We start from the raw sequence: 17,621 nt of genomic DNA, 5'->3' as shown, positions 1-17,621 counted from the left end.
AGGCATGGTGCATGCACTGCATGTGTGAACTATGTACTCTCCTGTGAGGCCAGAACAGAATGTTAAGTGTCTTCCTCTGTGGATCTTACTTATTACCTTGAGTCAGGGCCTCTCAATGACCCAGAAGCTCCCTCAGGGTCTGGCTGGTAAGTTTATAGAATGTTTGACTTTGCCCCCAGTGCTGGGGTTACAGGTACACAAAGCTATGCCAGACTTTTCAAGTAGTTCCCAGGGATTTAAATACAACTTCATGCTTGCAGAATAAGTGCACTGAACCATCCTAGCCCTCAATATAGGTTTTTACAAATAAGAATTCTTCAAATTTTGAGTTTTACAAACATTGATATTTATATCAAAATTACAGAAACAAAGTATTATATTTTTCTTAGAAAAAGAAAGACAGCTGGTTGTGGTAACTCAGCCTTTAGTCCCAGCAGAGGGACTTGGATCTTTGTAAGTTTGAGGCCAGTATGGTCTACAAAGCAGGTTCCAGGACAGCCAGAGCTACACAGCTGTTGCACAGAGAAGCCTTGTCTCAAAAAACAAAAAGAGTGAGGCCAGATTTGGGGGAAATCTGAAATTTTCTTCCATGATCAGTTTTTCTCTCCACTGATCTGTATGTTATGTCCTACTCCCTTCATCGGGGCAGGCAGGGGCCTGGATGGTCCTCGGACATGGCTTCCGTCTGAAGTTTTTCCTCTTGCCCCCTCACTGCTGAATGCCATGCTGGATGTCTGGAACAGACAAGATCAAAGGTCCTGGGTCTCCCAGAAATTGCTAGAGTGCTTTAGGTGGAGACCCAGGTCCTAGGCCAGGGTGTAGAAAGAGTTTTTCCATGTTACAATTAGCTCTTTTAAATGAGATTGCTGGTATCAGAGATAGTGGAAATTCTTGAGTTTCAGAAGCCAGTGATGATACCAGAATGTTAGACCTCCTTGGTTTAGTTGCTGTGCTAGGCACAGCAGAGGATGAGGGCGGAAGCCTGAAACCGATCAGGAGGAGGAGGTGAGATGCAGGTCAACAGCTGCTGAGGCAGTGCTGCAAGCCAGAGAATGTTGGAGGCTCAATGCAGCCAACAGCATGAAGCATGCCTTTGGACCTACAGGCAGTCAAGCCCCAGGTGGTCCAGAACTTGTCTTCAGCCAGCAAATAACTGCTTGATTGGCAGCCAAATTTGGGTGTCCAGAATAAATGAATCTCAGATGGTTTTGGAGTGGAAGCGTGTGTGTTTATTTCATGGGAAATCAAGGACAATATAAACCTTGGGCAGTAGGAGGGGTTGTGAAGGTGAATGAATGTGTTTGATTCGCTGGGATCAGGGGTGCCAGGGATACTTAATCTACATGTACCAAAACAGTCCTACCATAAGAGGGGAAAAGCAGTACTTAATTATCCTGTCGGTGGGGGAAGAGCTCCAGGTAAAGTCAAAGGTCTTTGGTGGAAAGTCAAGACACCAAGACATCTTATTAGCATAGGATAGATGTCTCCAGGAATCCCCAGGTGCTTGCTGAGTTTCTCATCAGAAAAGGGTCCTGCCTGAGATCTTCTCTAAGATCTTGTAAGAGTGAAGCTCCTTACAAGATCTGGAGTTTCCCAGGCCAGGTGGAGAGAGAAACCTGATGAGAAAAGGGAGTCTACTATTTTAGACCAAACACCAAGACTATCCAGAAATGTCAGGCTTCAACCTTATCCAGCAGAGTCCCACAACTTGCTTGCTTGATTATTTGTTTGTTTGTTTGTTTGTTTGAGACAGGGTTTCTCTGTGTAGCGTTGGTTGTCCTGGACTCACTTTGTAGACCAGGCTGTCCTCAAACTCACATCAGTCCGCTGCCTCTTCCTTTCTGAGTGCTGGGCTCAAAGGTGTGCGCTACCATGCCCAGCTGCACTGTTTTATTTCATTCCAAAATCACTATGTTTTTCCACAAGTGACGGTTTATGGGCAGAGAACGTCATTTATTTCTAAACATTTTAAACCCAACTAATATTTTTAGATTTTGTGAGATACTATGAATGTTCAGTAAGTATTCTTTGAGTCTGTGTAAGTGAACCTTACTCATTATCATGAGTTGTTGGTGATTTTATTATTAGTTTAATTGTTAAACATTAATTGCACACATACTCCCATGATGTTTTACAAGAGGAAGTATGCAGAGTTCTTTTATGTGTTGGAAGGAATGCTTGCCTGTTAGCTATAAGGTTACAGTCCTGCTGAATCATAGGATTGGAGTGAGGATTTGCTGGATGATGGGTATCAGGTGTATCCCATTCAGGCTATCTTAGGAAAGAAATGTGGCCATTTTCCTCAAGAAATCTGCCTTAAATTGCCGTTCTTTTTCATGAAATAGATTGGAATATTTCATGGTATTGTCAGTCTTAATCCTAAGGGGCAGGTTCTAAATCAAGATCCTAGAGCAGTCTCCTCATCTGACATTCCTAAGTGAGGGTGAATGGAGAGTGGGGACGGGAGGAGTGTTCTTAATTCTGTGAAGAAAGTGCTATTGACTTGTCTTTCTCATTACAGTGAGAAATTAGCAGGCCTGTTGATTGTGAATATTTAATATTGATTTATCTCTTAGTTAAAATAACAGTAATTCCTAAACCAGCTGTACGCACAAATCACCATACAGAGACTAGGATTTATTTAATTAACCTAGAGCACAATACTGGGCAATAGTTACTCTATCCTAAACCCCCAAGCCTGCATAGCTTCCTCTCATTCAGATTCCCCACTTTATACTTGCTTTTTAGTCATATCTTAGATCTGATTCATTTCTCCTGGTGTTTCCTGAATCTTTCCTTCCACTCCTTTCTCCTCCTCTCCAGACTAGGTTGTTCTACCCTATTCTCTCCATTGCCCAGCATTGGCTGGTTGTTTTATCAATAATATAGAGAACAAATGGTGGCATGTTTACACAAACTTGAGAGACAGGTGATGCTTTGAATAAGTATCACAATGCAAAGTCTGGATTGAAACGAGATAGTGGGGTAGAGAAATCAGCATTTGAATAAGCAAGGGTAAATTGTATACAATCCACAAAAACATTATACCAACACAGGCCCATTGAATTTCTCTGTTAAATAGGAGTGCATTTTATTGTAGTTTTTCTTTTATGTAATTCTGTTAGAATGTAATTCTGTTATTTTTTATATACATTACCAATTTTTTATTTCCTTCTGATATTTGTCTTTTCCATAAACGTCATTAAAAGTGAAATACCTTTTATAGTTCAAGCAAGTATTATGATAAACGGCCACCTATAGATGTCAAGGCTTAATTAAAATGGCACAATTAAATCTCTGGTGAAGGTTCATTACAGTAATGAACAATGGACAAGAAAATGTGATAATTTCTATAGTACATAACATTTGCAAATAACTGGAATTATGAAATGGTAATGCTGTACCACCACTTTATTTTAATTAATTTAGTTAATTACATATAATGTCCGAAACACGTAATAGTAATATAAATGTCATTCAAGTTTTAGTATTTTTTTCTCTTTGTTTTATTTTTTTTTATTTTGAGACAGGGTTTCTCTGTGTGGAACTTGCTTTGTAGACCAGGAAGGCCTAGAACTCACAGAGAACAGTCTACAGCTGCTCCTTGAGTGCTGGGATTAAAGGCATGTGCCACTACCACCCAACTTTTTTTTTATATTTTTTTAATTTATTTTTTAAACTTTATCTTTTTATGTTTTATTAGTGTGAAGGTGTCAGATTCCTTGGAATGGGCATTATAGACAGTTGTAAGCTGCCATGTGGGTGCTGGGAATTGAACCCGGGTCCTTTCGGAAGAGCAAACAGTGCCCTTAACCACTGAGCCATCTCTCCAGCCCCACCACCCAACTTTTATTATTAATTTGACAGTGCTTCTCATATGATTTAATGCAGAAAAGAAACCCAGTTAGTTTAATATTTTTAAAATTTTTTGTTTGTTTATTTAGAGGCATGGCCTCTATGTAGTCCTGGTTGTCCTAGACCTCATTATATAGACCAGATTGTAATTTTATTCTTTTAATTAAAATGTAACTACTTAATTTTTTTCCCTTTTATTTCCTTTTATTTATTTTAGTCTCTCCCACACTACTCTTAAATCTGTGGCCTGTTTTTCTTTGTTACTGTTATACACACCTATAAAAAATATAAATACATCCTGCTTACTCTGTTAGTGTTACTTTGTATGAGTAGGATTTCAGGGTTGACTTAATATTAGATAGCCAGTTAGGGGTCTCATCCCTGGGGAACCCTGAAACTGTGTCCACATTGAACATAGCTTGAGCATTTATAAGGCCTCAAAGCCTGCCCTCACAGTGACACACTTCCTCCAACAAGGCCACACCTACTCCAACAAGGTCACACCTCCTAATAGTGCCCTTCCCTGTGGTCCAAGCCCTCAAAAACATAGATGGCGATATCTATTCAAACCACCACGAAGTATGTACCACCATGTCCATAGCTCTTTTTTTTTTTTTTTTTTGTAATGTTCCTTCAGATCCACCTGGGAAATTTCTAAAGTCAGTTGGAGAACAATAAAAGGACTTAATTTAAATTTTGATTTTGAGGCTGGATATTGGACACATGCTCACAACCCCACCATCATACAAGAGGCTGAAGTAGAAGATTTGAGTGTTTGAGACCAGCTTGAACTATATAGCAAGATATAGATAAAGACATTTTGGGAAATTCATCAAAAAATACCAAGAATTTAACACATTTAAAAGCAAATCACAAGTCACTGAACAGTAGTTCAGTGAACAACCAGTTAACTAATGGTTGGGATCGTCAGAGACTCCAAAAGTAAATTTTAAAAATTGCCTTACTGTAAAATCATTTTAGATTTAATTTTATGTGTTTCAGTGTTTTGCCTGCATGCATGTATATGTACTGGCTGTGTCAGAAGAGGATGTTGGATCCCCTTGAACTGGAGTTATTGATGATTGTGAGCTACTGTATCGATGCTGGAGACTGAACCATGGTTCTCTGTAAGAGCAGTATATGCTCTTAACCTCTTAGCTTACTGAATTTTACAGGAAACTCATACACAAACAGTTTTCTTCTAATCTTAGCATTTTTTAAAAATTTATCTTCAAAATCTCATACAACTTTGTCATTCATGTGCTGTTTTTGTTTTTGGTGGTTTTGTTTTTGTTTTTGAGACATAGTTTCTCTGTGTAGCCTTGGCTGTCTTACTTTGTGGACCAGGCTGGCCTGGAACATCCTCCTGCTGGTATTACAGTCATGTGCCACCATGCCCAACTTGATTTTGTATTTGTTTTCCCTTTTTTATTTAAAACAACCAGTTTTTGTATTTTGGGACAAAATTCCTTTTTTCTGTAAATAAATTTTATTTTATGAATAAGGGTGTTTTGCCTGTACTATATGTGTGCTTGTTGCCTTCAGAGGCCAGAGGGAGGGGATCAGATCCCCTAGAGCTGTAGCTATCGGCACTTGTGATCTTCCTGTGGGTACTGGGAATTGAACCTTGGTCTTCTGCAAGAACAAGTGTTCTTAACTGCTGAGTCATCATCTCTGTAGCTCAAAAATTACTTTTTCTTTAAACAGTAATTCTTGTACCCTCTTGCTTTTCATTACCGAAAGTATGTCTTAACCTTCCTTTTATATTTGAGTTTCCCTCATCATTTCTCTGATTGTTGGAGCTATTAGAAATCTTACTTTAAGGAACTTAGTTTCCAGTGAATGTGAAGAAGTCTGCCCTTACAAATGGCCTGACAAATCAGCAGTCTGTAGTTTGGCAAATCTATGGATCCCAACCACTGGAAGCAGGTGTTTTTCCGTAGTACAGTTTGTCATTGTAATACAGAACATATTTGGGAGTTGTCCTAGCTTTCTTTAGTCTTGGTACATTAAAAAACTGTAGGCAAATACTTACTTTTCTAGTTTGTGTTTGTGCAGGTATTCCCTCAGCCTCAACTTTAGATCTCTATCCCCATGCTAGAAAACCTAGAGATTCAGTGTTTTATGTGTATGTGTGTTTGGGGGGGGGGTGTCTTCCTATATAGATAGCCAAGGTTGGTCTAGAACTCTTGATCATCCTGCCTAAGCCTCCCAAGTATTAGGATTACACAAACGGGTCCCCAAGTTCAGCAAGGCAGAAATCCTTCTTGACAAGGCATCTATCTACCTGAGGCTTCTAGCTGTGTACTATCTAATCTTGGATTCAGTTCAGTAAAAATCACTTAAATAAACTTGATGAGCTCAAAACAGAAATTTGTTCCATTTAGAGAGGGAACTCATCCATGACCTCACTTAACTTTTGGAGTGCCGTGGAAGTAGTGATTTTGGTGAGTATCTTCACTTGGCTGGTCAGTACTCTGGGACTCGGGGTTTGAGAATATCCACTTGGGAATATCCACTTGAGACCCCACTCCCAACTCTAAACAGTTAAGACAAGCAAATAAAACCATAGACAAATTAGATTGAGTAGATTTTGAGCAAAGAAATGAATCATGAATTGGGCAGCAGTCTGAACCAGTAAAGGTTCAGAGAACCTGGCAGCCAGGCAATTGGTATTTACAGAAGAGAAATCATGATACACAGAAACAGCTTAATTGGTTACATCTCAATTTGAACATGTCTATTTGGAGTATGATGTGTTGTAACACTTACCCCTTTGAAATTTGGTGTGTTTGGCTTGTTGTGGTCTTGGTTGTTATATCTGATTCTAGGTTATGTGCTTGATTTGGTGTGATCACTTGGTTTCCAACTATAGTTGCAAGGAATCAGTCACTCCAAGTGCATGTTCATTTGCTTCTTTGAAGTTAACCCTTAGGTGTGATTACTGACCAGCTGTGTGTCCAACACGACCTTCTCTGAGGAGACCTTCTCTGAGGAGCAGCTTCAGGCTAGGGTGTAAGAATAGAACTTATGCCACTTCTGTCAGTTACATCTCAGAACCAGGAAAACACTCCGTGTCATCTGCAGTATTTTATGAATTCCGACTTAGGCATTATGAGTCTTACGCTTCAGAATGTTTTGAGATCTGCTCTATTTTGGTACATTAAATCCATTATGCAGTGGGAACTAGACCGTGGTCAGGGTGAATGGATCATTCAGTTGACAACATCCCAAAATGAGTAAGGTAAAGCACTGCTCTGAACATGTGTCCCAGGATGTTTAAATAGATGTAGTAGTCTACACTGTTGGCCAGAATTTGTGGTTTGTTACATTTTCTTGCATTTTGAGACAGAGTTTTGCTATATAGCCCAAGTTGGCCTTGAACTTGGGATTCTGTGGCCTTAGCATCCCTTCAGGTGCTGAAATTACAGTATATACTATCACACTAACAGCCCTAAGTATTTTTATGTGTATATGATATTTGTAGTTAAATATCTGAATGTTGACCATCTGAGTGTTGTTTCCTGTTGCTGTGATAAAATACCCTAGCAAAAGCAACTTAAGGGAGAAGGGGTGTATTTAGCTCACAATTCAAAGTTACAGTCTATCATTTTTCAGAAAGCATGGTGGTAGGACTTGAAGCAGGTAGTCACATTATATGTATAGTCAGGAGTATAAATCAGTGCATGCTTAGCTCACTTTTCCTTTCATATAGCCCAGATTCCATTCCCTTAGGAATTCTTGTCTCCATGTAGGCAGGTAGGTTCTTAGTTATTTTATGACCAAACAGAAGGGCTTAGAATTACTTGAAAGATGCTATTACTGTGTTTGTTATTTGCTCCCTAACACTCTTAATTGGCAGCTGATTTTCGAATATTATAGCATGGATTTTAGTTAAAGATGCCCCAGAAAATTGGGAATAACAAAATTGGATTTCATTTTTAGTGAATCTTTTCTTCTATAATGTGGTCTAAATGTGTATAAGGCAGAGCAATAGTAACTTGCCTCTCCCCTCACTGTTACATTCTCACCAGAAGTGTTAGCAGCTTGTCTTCTCTATGCTAGTAAAACCATCACACTTCCTGTAGTTTGAATTTTGTTTCCTTTGCATCTTTATGTGAAATTACATTGTCATATTACATCAGCACTTATATACCCTCTCTTCCTCTCTGTGGTAGTTAATATTGATAATCAGCTGGATAGGATCTAGAATCATTTAGGACCTAAGAGTGAGCCAGCAACATTGAATGGTCTAGGGGCCAGACTGAATAAAAAGCAGACAGCAAGCTAAGCGCCAAGCACCAGTCTTTTTTATTCTTTTTTTATTCTCTGCTTTTTGACTGTGAATGCAAAGTCACTAGCTGCTTCTTGCTCCTATCACCATGATTTAAAAAAAAAAAAAAAAGATGGACTGTATTTTTAAAACTGTGAATCGAAATAAATCCCCTTCCATAATTTGCTCTTTTTAGGCATTTTTCTCACAATAACAAAAAAGTAACATGTTCATTCTTGGCTCTTCTCTGTTCTTTATAGGTAATCCTCTCTAGGTTATTAACAGCCTTTTATTACAATTAGGCTTCTGTACTAAGGAACTGAACTCGGTCCTCAGCAAGAGAAGTATGTGCTCTTAACTGCTGAGCCATCTCTCTAGCTAGGTTTAGCTAGCATCTTTAAAGTTACAAACCCCTTTGCCTGCTCATACAATTGTATAAGAAGCTTTGTCCATGTAGACACAAGAACCATTTTGAAGGCAGGGGATTCTGTACTTCTGTGTCTTCAGACTATCCACAGCAGGATGCATTAACTTTGTGTTCTGTATCTTTTCTCTGGGTACTTTTCATCCTTTTAAACCTGGCTTGGTAGTGGCTTTCAGGACTACACTTGTCTCGCCCTGCTCCCAGAATAGTTTGAAGTAAGCAAGGGGAAGCTAGAAGTGTATCAGGGAAACTATGAGAATGGGGGGGTGGGTATGTTTGTGTGTGTGTGTGTCTGTGTGTGGTTATGGTTGTCGTTTGTTTTGTGTTCTTTTGATACATATAGCCCAGGCTGCCCTCCAGCTCTGAGTGTTGGGATTTCAGGTAAACACCTTTAAACCTATAATTGAATTCTCTTGATCCTTAAATGGCTGCCTTCACACTTGTCCAAAACTTCATTGTTGATTATTGCTATTTAGATTTCAGTCCTTATACCTGAGGCTTTGGTATATAACTCATAGGGTTTGCCTTATAGTTGATTTGCATCCCCTCTTTTGTATCCATGATAGAATTTTTTTATTAAAGATGATTGCTGGCCTGTGGTGGTGCACACCTTTGATCCCAGCACTTGGGAGACAGGGGCAAGTGGATCCCTGAGGTTGAGGCCAGCCCGGTCTACAGAGAAATCCTGTCTGGGGGTCAGGGGTTTGATTGTTCAGAAGCCAGAACTTTGCCTTAGCAGCCAAAAGCACATGCCACCAATTCTGATGATCTGAATTTGGTTCCCAAGATCCACCTGTTGGAAAGCAAGAACTAACTCTCACAAGTTAGCCTATGACTTTCACATGTGTATTTTCAATTTTAAGATTGTTTTAATTATGTATATAAAAATATAAAGGAATTTGTGGGGTTTGTTAAAAGTTTTTGGAGACAGCCTCATTTCAAAGTATTTTGAGTAAAGGATGAGGAAATGGAGAACGTCTCATTCAAAAAGAATTCACTCGTAAAATTGTGGGAAGGCGGGGCTACCTTAAGGTTCTGGGGAAAGATGGGTCATCTATGTGCACTTCCAGGTCTTGGGGTACCACTCAGAAATAGGGTTGGCCTCTGTCTCCTGCCGTGGGGCAGTAATAGTTTCGACCTTAGGCTCTACAATGATTTGTTTCTTTGTTTCACTGTGTTGCACTGGTTGTCCTAAACTCATTTTGTAGACGAGGCTGTCCTCGAACTCACACAGATCCACCTGCCTCTGCCTTCGAAGAGCTAGGATTAAAGGAATGCACTGCCACCACCCAGCTGATTTCTTTCCTTTTAAAAGAAAATATTTACTGTAAGTAGAGTGATCAAAAGCCATAGCTATAATTAAGTAGCCCCAAGTGTTACTGAAAGTTTATCCTCACTCACTTCAGGTGGTTCAACTCCTCTTTCTCCTAGAACAGTGGTTCTCAAACTTCCTAATGCTGTGACCCTTTAATGTAGTTCCTCATATCGTGGTGGCCCCCAACCATAACATTATTTTTGTTGCTACTTATAAGATAACAGTTTGCTACTTCTATGAATCATAATGTAATTTGTATTTTCTGGTGGTCTTAGGCGACCTCAAAGAGTTGTTTGACCCCCCCCCCAAAAAAAAAAAGTTGAGAGCCACAGGTTGGGAACTGCTGTTCTAGAAGGATTTCTTGAATAAAAACTTGAAGAGGCCCCATCATTGATACATTCAAGAAGATTTAAGAAATCTTTGAGGCTTTTTTATTGTGGTTGCACTCCCTCCCTCCCTTCCTTTAACAGGGTACCACTGTGTCTCCCTGGCTAACCTGGAACTCATAAAATATGCCTGTCCCTGCCTCCCCAATGCTGGGATTATAAAGGTTTGGGACACCTTGCCCAGGGTGGAGAAAATGGAATTTATGATAGAGCTGTTGTATAACTATGTGTCTATGGTTAAGACTGCTCTGTCATATCGTTGAAATGATAAAGATGTTAAGTGTGCTGTTAAAATTAAGGACCAGCCTCCAGGAATACCTTCGAGAGATTATTTAGCTTCTAGGCATGCCTGTGAGAGATTATATTGATTAGGTGTCTGAGGTGGGGCTTTGAACCCTAAAAGTAGAAGGTACCATTTCCTGGGCTGGGATCCTGTATTTTATTAAAAGGAGAAAATCAGTTGAGCAGAAACATTCATGACTCTGCCTCTTGTCTGCATTTGTCTTTGGTTTGTTTTTTTTTTTCTGAGACAGGGTTTCTCCATGTATCTTTGGTTGTCCTGGACTCACTTCGTAGACCAGGCTGGCCTGGAACTCACAGAAACCCGCCTTCCTCTGCCTCCCCACGTGCTGGGATCACAGGCGAGACTCACTAAGCCTGGCTTCCAGTCTACATTTGTAATATGAACAGTTGCCTCAAGCTCCTACTGCTATGACTTACCTGAAATGATGGACTGTAACCTTGAGTTGTGAGCCCAAATAAACCCTTATCTTCATCCTGAAAAGTAAAAAAACAAACAAGCAGTTTCTCATCTTTGAAGTCCTCCTGGCCTGGTATCGCTATGTAGAACAGGCTGCCTTGAGTTCACAGAATCTGTTTCCCTGGTGGTCCATTAGTTTTCAGCCAAGTCTCTTTGGCCTTATTTTCTGTTGGACACTTGTGTAAATATTGGATTTTCTGGCGGTCTCCAAGGCTTTGTTCCTCATTTATTTTACTTACGTTTTGTTTTTACACAGTGTCTCTATGCCTCGCCTAAGCTAATATTCCTCCTTTTGCATTGATTTCTAGTGCCAGTTTTACAGGCATGCACTACCAGCTTCAGTCATGTGGTTTGTAACCCCACCCCAAACAGGTTTTCTCTGTGTAGCTAGACTCACTTTGTAGACCAGGCTGGCCTCAAACTCAAAGAGCTCTGCCAGCCTCTGCCTCCCTGAATGCTGGGATTACAGGCATGTACCACCATGCTCTGCCCTAGCTTTGATTTTAAAAGTCTTTTTCTCTCTCTGTTCATCACACTGGATGATACCTTCAGGATCTAGATGGGAGTTTGCTCGTTTGTTTGTGGCCTGCATCCTACTGTGAAGTCTGTCCAGTGAGTTTTATTTCATGTGTCCAACCTGTATTTATAGCATTTCCGTGTGTTTTTTTTTTTTTTTTACATTGTAGCTTTTGTTGTTGAGAATTATAAATATAGTACCCCTTATATCATCCCTAGTATTTGTAATCGTTATTTATTTGTAGTGCTAAAGATTTAACCCTGTAAAGTGGGGTTCCATGTTCTTGTCAGCCCACTGCTTCCTTTAGCAGGTCAAGATGCTTTAATCTTAATCATGTCTTTCGGTCTTGATTTTCTTTTTTGTTGTCTTGAAGTTCTTTCTCAAATGATGTGTTTCGTTTTGTTTTGTCCCCACCCCCGAGACAGGCTTTCTATGTGTAGCCTTGGCTGTCCAGGACTCACTTTGTAGACCAGGCTAACCTTAAACTCGCAGAGATCTGTCTGCCTTTACCTCCTGGTTTGTACCTAATCTTTAAAATTAAGTTACCAACTTTGTTATTAATGTATAAAAGTGCTACTGATTTTTTATTAATGTAGATTTTGTGTATGAAAGTTTACTGAAGTCATTTATCATTCCTGACAGTGTTTTAGTGTAATTTTTATTTTTCTATATATAAAATTATGAGCTGGATGGTGGTGGCTTATGCCTTTCTTTAAGCCTAGCATTTAGGAATTCCTGAGAGGCAGGTGGATCTCTGAGTTTCAAGACAGCCAGGGCTACACATAGAAACCTTGTCTCGAAATACCAAATAATAACAATTTAAAAAAATAAAATTATGGCCAGGCTTGGTGGTGCATGCCTGTAATCCCAGCATTTTGGGAGGCAGAGGCAGTCCAGTCTCTGAGTTTGAGGCTAGCCTGGTTTACAAAGCAAGTCTAGGACAGCCAAGGCAACACAGAGAAACCCTGCCTCAGGAAAAAAAAAGAAAAAAGAAAAGAATGGATAGATGGATGGATGGATATTTTGAGGTCAGCTAGATGGCTCAGTGAGTAAAGACACTTGCTACCCAAGCCTGATAACGATCTTGAGTTTGATTCCCAGGATCCACATGGAAGGAGAGAACCAGTTCTTGAAAGTTGTCCTCTGACATAAACATGTACTCAAATGTTTTGTTTTGTTTTGAAATCATCTGCAACCAGGGACAACTTTAATTCCTCCTTTTCTTTTTAATGTGCTTTGTTCTTTCACCTGTCTTAAGTTGCTCTGGCTAACAGTGTTGAATAGGAACGGACCACATATGCTTATTGTTTGGTTTTAGTTGGTTGGTTGGTTTTGCAGTAGTGGAGACTGAACATCTGCTAGGCTAATAGTCTGCCATTAAGCTAAACCCACAGCTCTTTACAATTTTTATTTATGTACATATCTCTGTGTAAGTGTATGCTATGTGTTTACAGGTGTCCTGAGAGGCAAGCTAGAGTTAGGCAGTTGTGAGCTGAACAGGTGGGAAGTGAACTTGGATCCACTGGGAGAGTAGTAAGCATTCTCTAACCACTGAGACAGCTCCCCATCTTCCTTTAAATTTTATTTATTTATTTAAGCTAGGTGGTGCTAGCGCATGAATTTAATCCCAACACTTTAGGAGGTAGAGGCAGGCAGGTGGATCTCTAAGTTTGAGGTCAACCTGGTCTACAAAGGAGTTCCAAGACTGCTAGGGCTGCACAGAGAAACTCTAGTGGACACCCTCTGGTCAATTACAGGCCACACTTGCCAGGAGACCAGCCTCCCAACACCAGTCAGCATTCCCAGTGAATACACTAGCCAAATAGTAAGTAAAACAGGCAACATTTAGCCAACACACTCTGAAAATCCAGAAAGAAATCAGAAACCAAGAAATAAAATTTCCACCCAACCAAAACAAACCCAGAAATCAGCGCCTAGACCTATAATCACCCCAAACCCAGATGGCTACATGCCAGTTTAAGTAGACAATAACAGCCAGGGAAATATGTCTCTGCCAGAGCCCAGCTGTCCTACCATAACAGGTTCTGAATATTTCAAAATAGCTGAATCACAGAAGATCTTCAGCCCCTACTATATGAAGATGATTAGAGGTCCTTAAAGAGAAAATGAGTAAATCTTTTAAAGAAATCCAGGAAAGCACAAACTTAAACAATTGGAGTAAAAACCCTGTCCCAAAATAAATAAAAATAAACCAATAAAATAAACAGTTGGAGGAAATTAATCCTTTAAAGGACGCCAAGAAAAAAGAAAAGCAGAAAGTTGAAGGAAACAAAACTTCAGGACCCTAAAATGGAAATAGAAACTGTAGCTAGAGCTTTGGCTACTTCATTGGGTTCTTTTTTCCTACCTATCCTTTCCAACCCAACACTAGGTAGAGGAGAAAGAGGGTGTCGATCTCATTAGATTACTTTCTGCTGATTAGAGTGTCGAGTTCCTTGGGATGAGTGTGATCTTCGTAGTCAAGATATCTCCAACCAGCAAATGGCAATGCAGCAGGGGGAGCAACAGCCTCCACGCCTCCCAGTGCTCTGGCATGTATGTATCCCCTGAAGAGTACCCAGAATTTCAAACAAACTATCTTCAGCTGGCAAAATCACACCCCTGATAGAGCATGAGGTAAATTATAGTCAGGTGCTATGGGCAGTCTAAAGCAGTCCCAAATCCCAGACCTGGGATTAAAACAAAAACGTACTTCCCTAACATTTCTGTGGGGTTTTGTTGTTTTTGTTTTTGTTTTTTGTTTTTTTTTTCATTTCTGTGTTTTTAAAGAATTCAAAAGGCTTGGACAGATGTGCTGCAGACTATAAGAGACAATGGATGCCAGCCCAAATTACTATACCCAGCCAAACTTTCTTTTCTTTTTTTTTTTTTTTAAGATTTATTTATTTATTATGTACACAATGTTCCGTCTGCATGTACACCTGTGGGCCAGTAGAGGGCACCAGATCTCATTATAGATGGTTGTGAGCCACCATGTGGTTGCTGGGCATTGAACTCGGGACCTCTGGAAGAGCAGACAATGCTCTTAACACTGAGCCATCTCTCCAGCCCCAAGCCAGACTTTCAATTACCATATAAATGAAGAAAGTAAAAGTGATAAAGTCAAATTTAAACAATATCTGTCTACAAATCCTGCACTAATGAAGGTGCTAGAAGGAAAAATCCAAACCTAGGAGCTTAACTACGTATGTGAAAACACAGGAAATAATCTCACACTAGCAAAACCAAAAGAAGGGAAGTATACACAGCACCACTAACTACAAAATAACAGGAATTAGTGATCATTGTTTATTGATATCTCTCAGCGTCAGTGACCTCAATTCCCCAACAAAAGAACAGCTTACAGGATGGACATGAAAACATCACCCAACCTTATGCTACAAACAAGAAACACATCTAGATAGTACTTCAGGGTAAAGGGTTGGAAAAAGATCTTTCAAGAAAATGGATGTAAGAAGCAAACTAGTGTAGCTATTTTAATATATAACAAACTAGACATCAAACCAAAATTAATCAAAAGTGACTGGGAAGGACACTACATTTTCAAAGGAAAAACCCACCAAGGTGACATTTCAATTTTTAACATTGATCTTCCAAACACAAGGGCATCCCATTTTGTAAAAGAAACAATACTACACCTTAAATTACACATTGACCTTCACACACAGATAATGAGAGACTCCAGTACCCCACTCTGAACAATGGACAGGTCATCTAGCCAAAAACTAAACAGAAATGCTGGAGCTAACTGATGAACCTAACAGATATTTACAGAGCATGCCACCCACTTTTTCATTACCTCATTTACCTCATGGAACTTTCTCCAGAACTGACCACCTACTCAGACACAAAATGAGTCGCAATAGATAGAAAAAAAATTGAAATAGCCCTTACATCCTATCAGACCATGAATTAAAGCTGGATATCAACAACAACAGAACACTTACAAACTCATGGAAACTAAGTGTGACTCTATTGAATGAAAAAAATGGGTCAAGACAGAAATAAACAAGTTAAAGACTTTCAGGGATTCAATTTAAATATTAATATACAGCATACCCAAACTTAAGGAATGCAGTAAAAACAGTGCTAAGAGGAAAGTTCATAGCACTAAGTTCCTATATTAAAATTTTTTGAGAGATTGCATACAAGCAATTTTATAGCACACCAAAAAGCTCTAGGGGAAAAAAAAGCAAGCACACCCGATAGCAAGAAATTATCAAAATCTGTACTCTACCAAATAGAAAAATCTGAAAGAAATGGATGATTTTCTTGATAGGTACTACTTACCAAAGTTAAATCAAGATCAGATCAACAATTTAAATAAATCTATAACTCCTAGTGAAACAGAAGCAGTCGTTAAAAGTCTACAACCAAAAAAAACAAAAACAAATCCAGACCCAGATGGTTTTAGCACAAAATTCTACCAGACTCCTCAAATTATTTCACAAAATAAAAACAAGAGCATTGCGCAATACATTTTATGAGACCACAGTTACTCTGAAATCCAAACTACGTAAAGATTCAACAGACAGAATTACAGAACAGTTTCCCTGGTGAACATAGATGCAAAAATACTCAGTAACACATGGAAACTGAATCCAAGAACATGTGAAAAACATCATCCATCATGATCAAGTAGGCTTTATCCCAGAGATGCAGGGATGCTTCAACATAGAGAATTTTTCAATGTAATCCATCAAATAAACAAACTGAAAGAAACATGAGAAAACTTACATGATCATCTCATTAGATGCTGAAAAAGCCTTTGACAAAATCTAACCACCCCTTTATGATTAAAAAGTGTTAGATTATGAACATAGTCAAACATAATAAAGGTAATTTACAAGCTTAGAGCTAGCATCAAATTAAATGGAGAGAAACTCAAAGCAATACCACTAAAATTAGATAGGTCCACTCCATACCTATTCGGTATAGTACTTGAAGTTCTGGCTAAAGCAGTAAGATAACTAAAGGAGATAAATGGGATACAAATTGGAAAGGGAGAAGTCAAAGTATTGCAATTTGTAGGTGATAAATAACATACATAAGTGATCCCAAAAATCTCACATGCTCACAGATATGTAGGATTAATGTAATAAAAATAGCCATCCTACCAAAAGCAGTCTACAGATTCAATTCAATCCTCATCAAAATTCCAGTAGTTTTTCGTTGTTTGTTTGTTTTTACAGATCTTGAATAGACAATTTTCAATTTCATATGGAAAAACAAAACCCCAGGATAGCTAAAACAACACTGAACAATAAAAGAATTTCTGAAGTTACCAACTGTCTCTGATTTCACACTGTACTACAAAACTATAGTAATTAAAATTGCATGGTTTTGGCATAAAAACAGACGTGTTAATCAGTTGGATTTAAAACCCAGACATAAATTCACACACGTAAGAATCTGATTTTTGCTAAAGAAGCATCTAAAACAAATGATGCTGGTAAAACTGGGTGTCTGTATGTAAAAGAATACAAATAGATCCATATTTATCCACCCTTCACAAAACTCAGTTCCAAGTGAATCAAAGACCTCAACATAAAGCCAGATACACTGAATTGAATTTAATAGAGAAAGTAGGGAATAACTAGCTTTGAACACCTTGACACAGGATACAACTACCTGAACAGAACATGGATAACACAGGCACTAAGATCAACAATTAAAATAAAACTGGAATTCTTCTGTTAAGCAAAGAATACTGTAAAGAATTCTTCTGTTAAGCAAAGAATTCTGTAAAGCAAAGAATACCATCGGTGGGGCAGAGAGGTAGCCTATGGAATGGGAAAAGATATTTTACTAACTCTACATCCAATAGAGGTCTAATGTCCAAAATATATAAAGAACTCAAAAAAATGGATATTAAAACCTTAAATAACCCAACTAAAAATGGGGTACTGATTAAACATAATTATCAGTAGAAGACTCGTAAGTGGCTGAGAAACACTTAAAGAAATATTCAATATCCTTAGCCATCAAGGAAATGCAAATTGAAACTACCTAGAGATTCCATTTTACACCTGTTAGAATGGCTAAGATTAATAACACCATTGGCAGCTTA

At 38.9% G+C, this 17,621-nt stretch overlaps 1 protein-coding gene across 4 annotated transcripts in view; it reads left to right on the top strand.

The window, feature by feature from the left end:
- Positions 1-17,621, top strand: part of Dnajc5 (DnaJ heat shock protein family (Hsp40) member C5) — a 32,291-nt gene that overhangs the window by 4,212 nt on the left and 10,458 nt on the right. The window contains exon 2 of one of the 4 annotated variants that reach the window (XM_060382683.1): positions 13,974-14,086. The exons of the other annotated variants lie outside the window; for them this stretch is intronic. The gene's annotated coding sequence lies outside the window, so the exon portion shown is untranslated. The remainder of the gene's footprint in view (positions 1-13,973; positions 14,087-17,621) is intronic. 4 annotated transcript variants of the gene reach the window in all.

Source organism: Meriones unguiculatus, chromosome 4 (genome assembly GCF_030254825.1).
Source record: "Meriones unguiculatus strain TT.TT164.6M chromosome 4, Bangor_MerUng_6.1, whole genome shotgun sequence".
Taxonomy (NCBI): Eukaryota; Metazoa; Chordata; class Mammalia; order Rodentia; family Muridae; genus Meriones; species Meriones unguiculatus.
The sequence above is the reverse complement of the archived record's forward strand: the minus strand, read 5'-3'. Positions and strand labels throughout refer to the sequence as shown.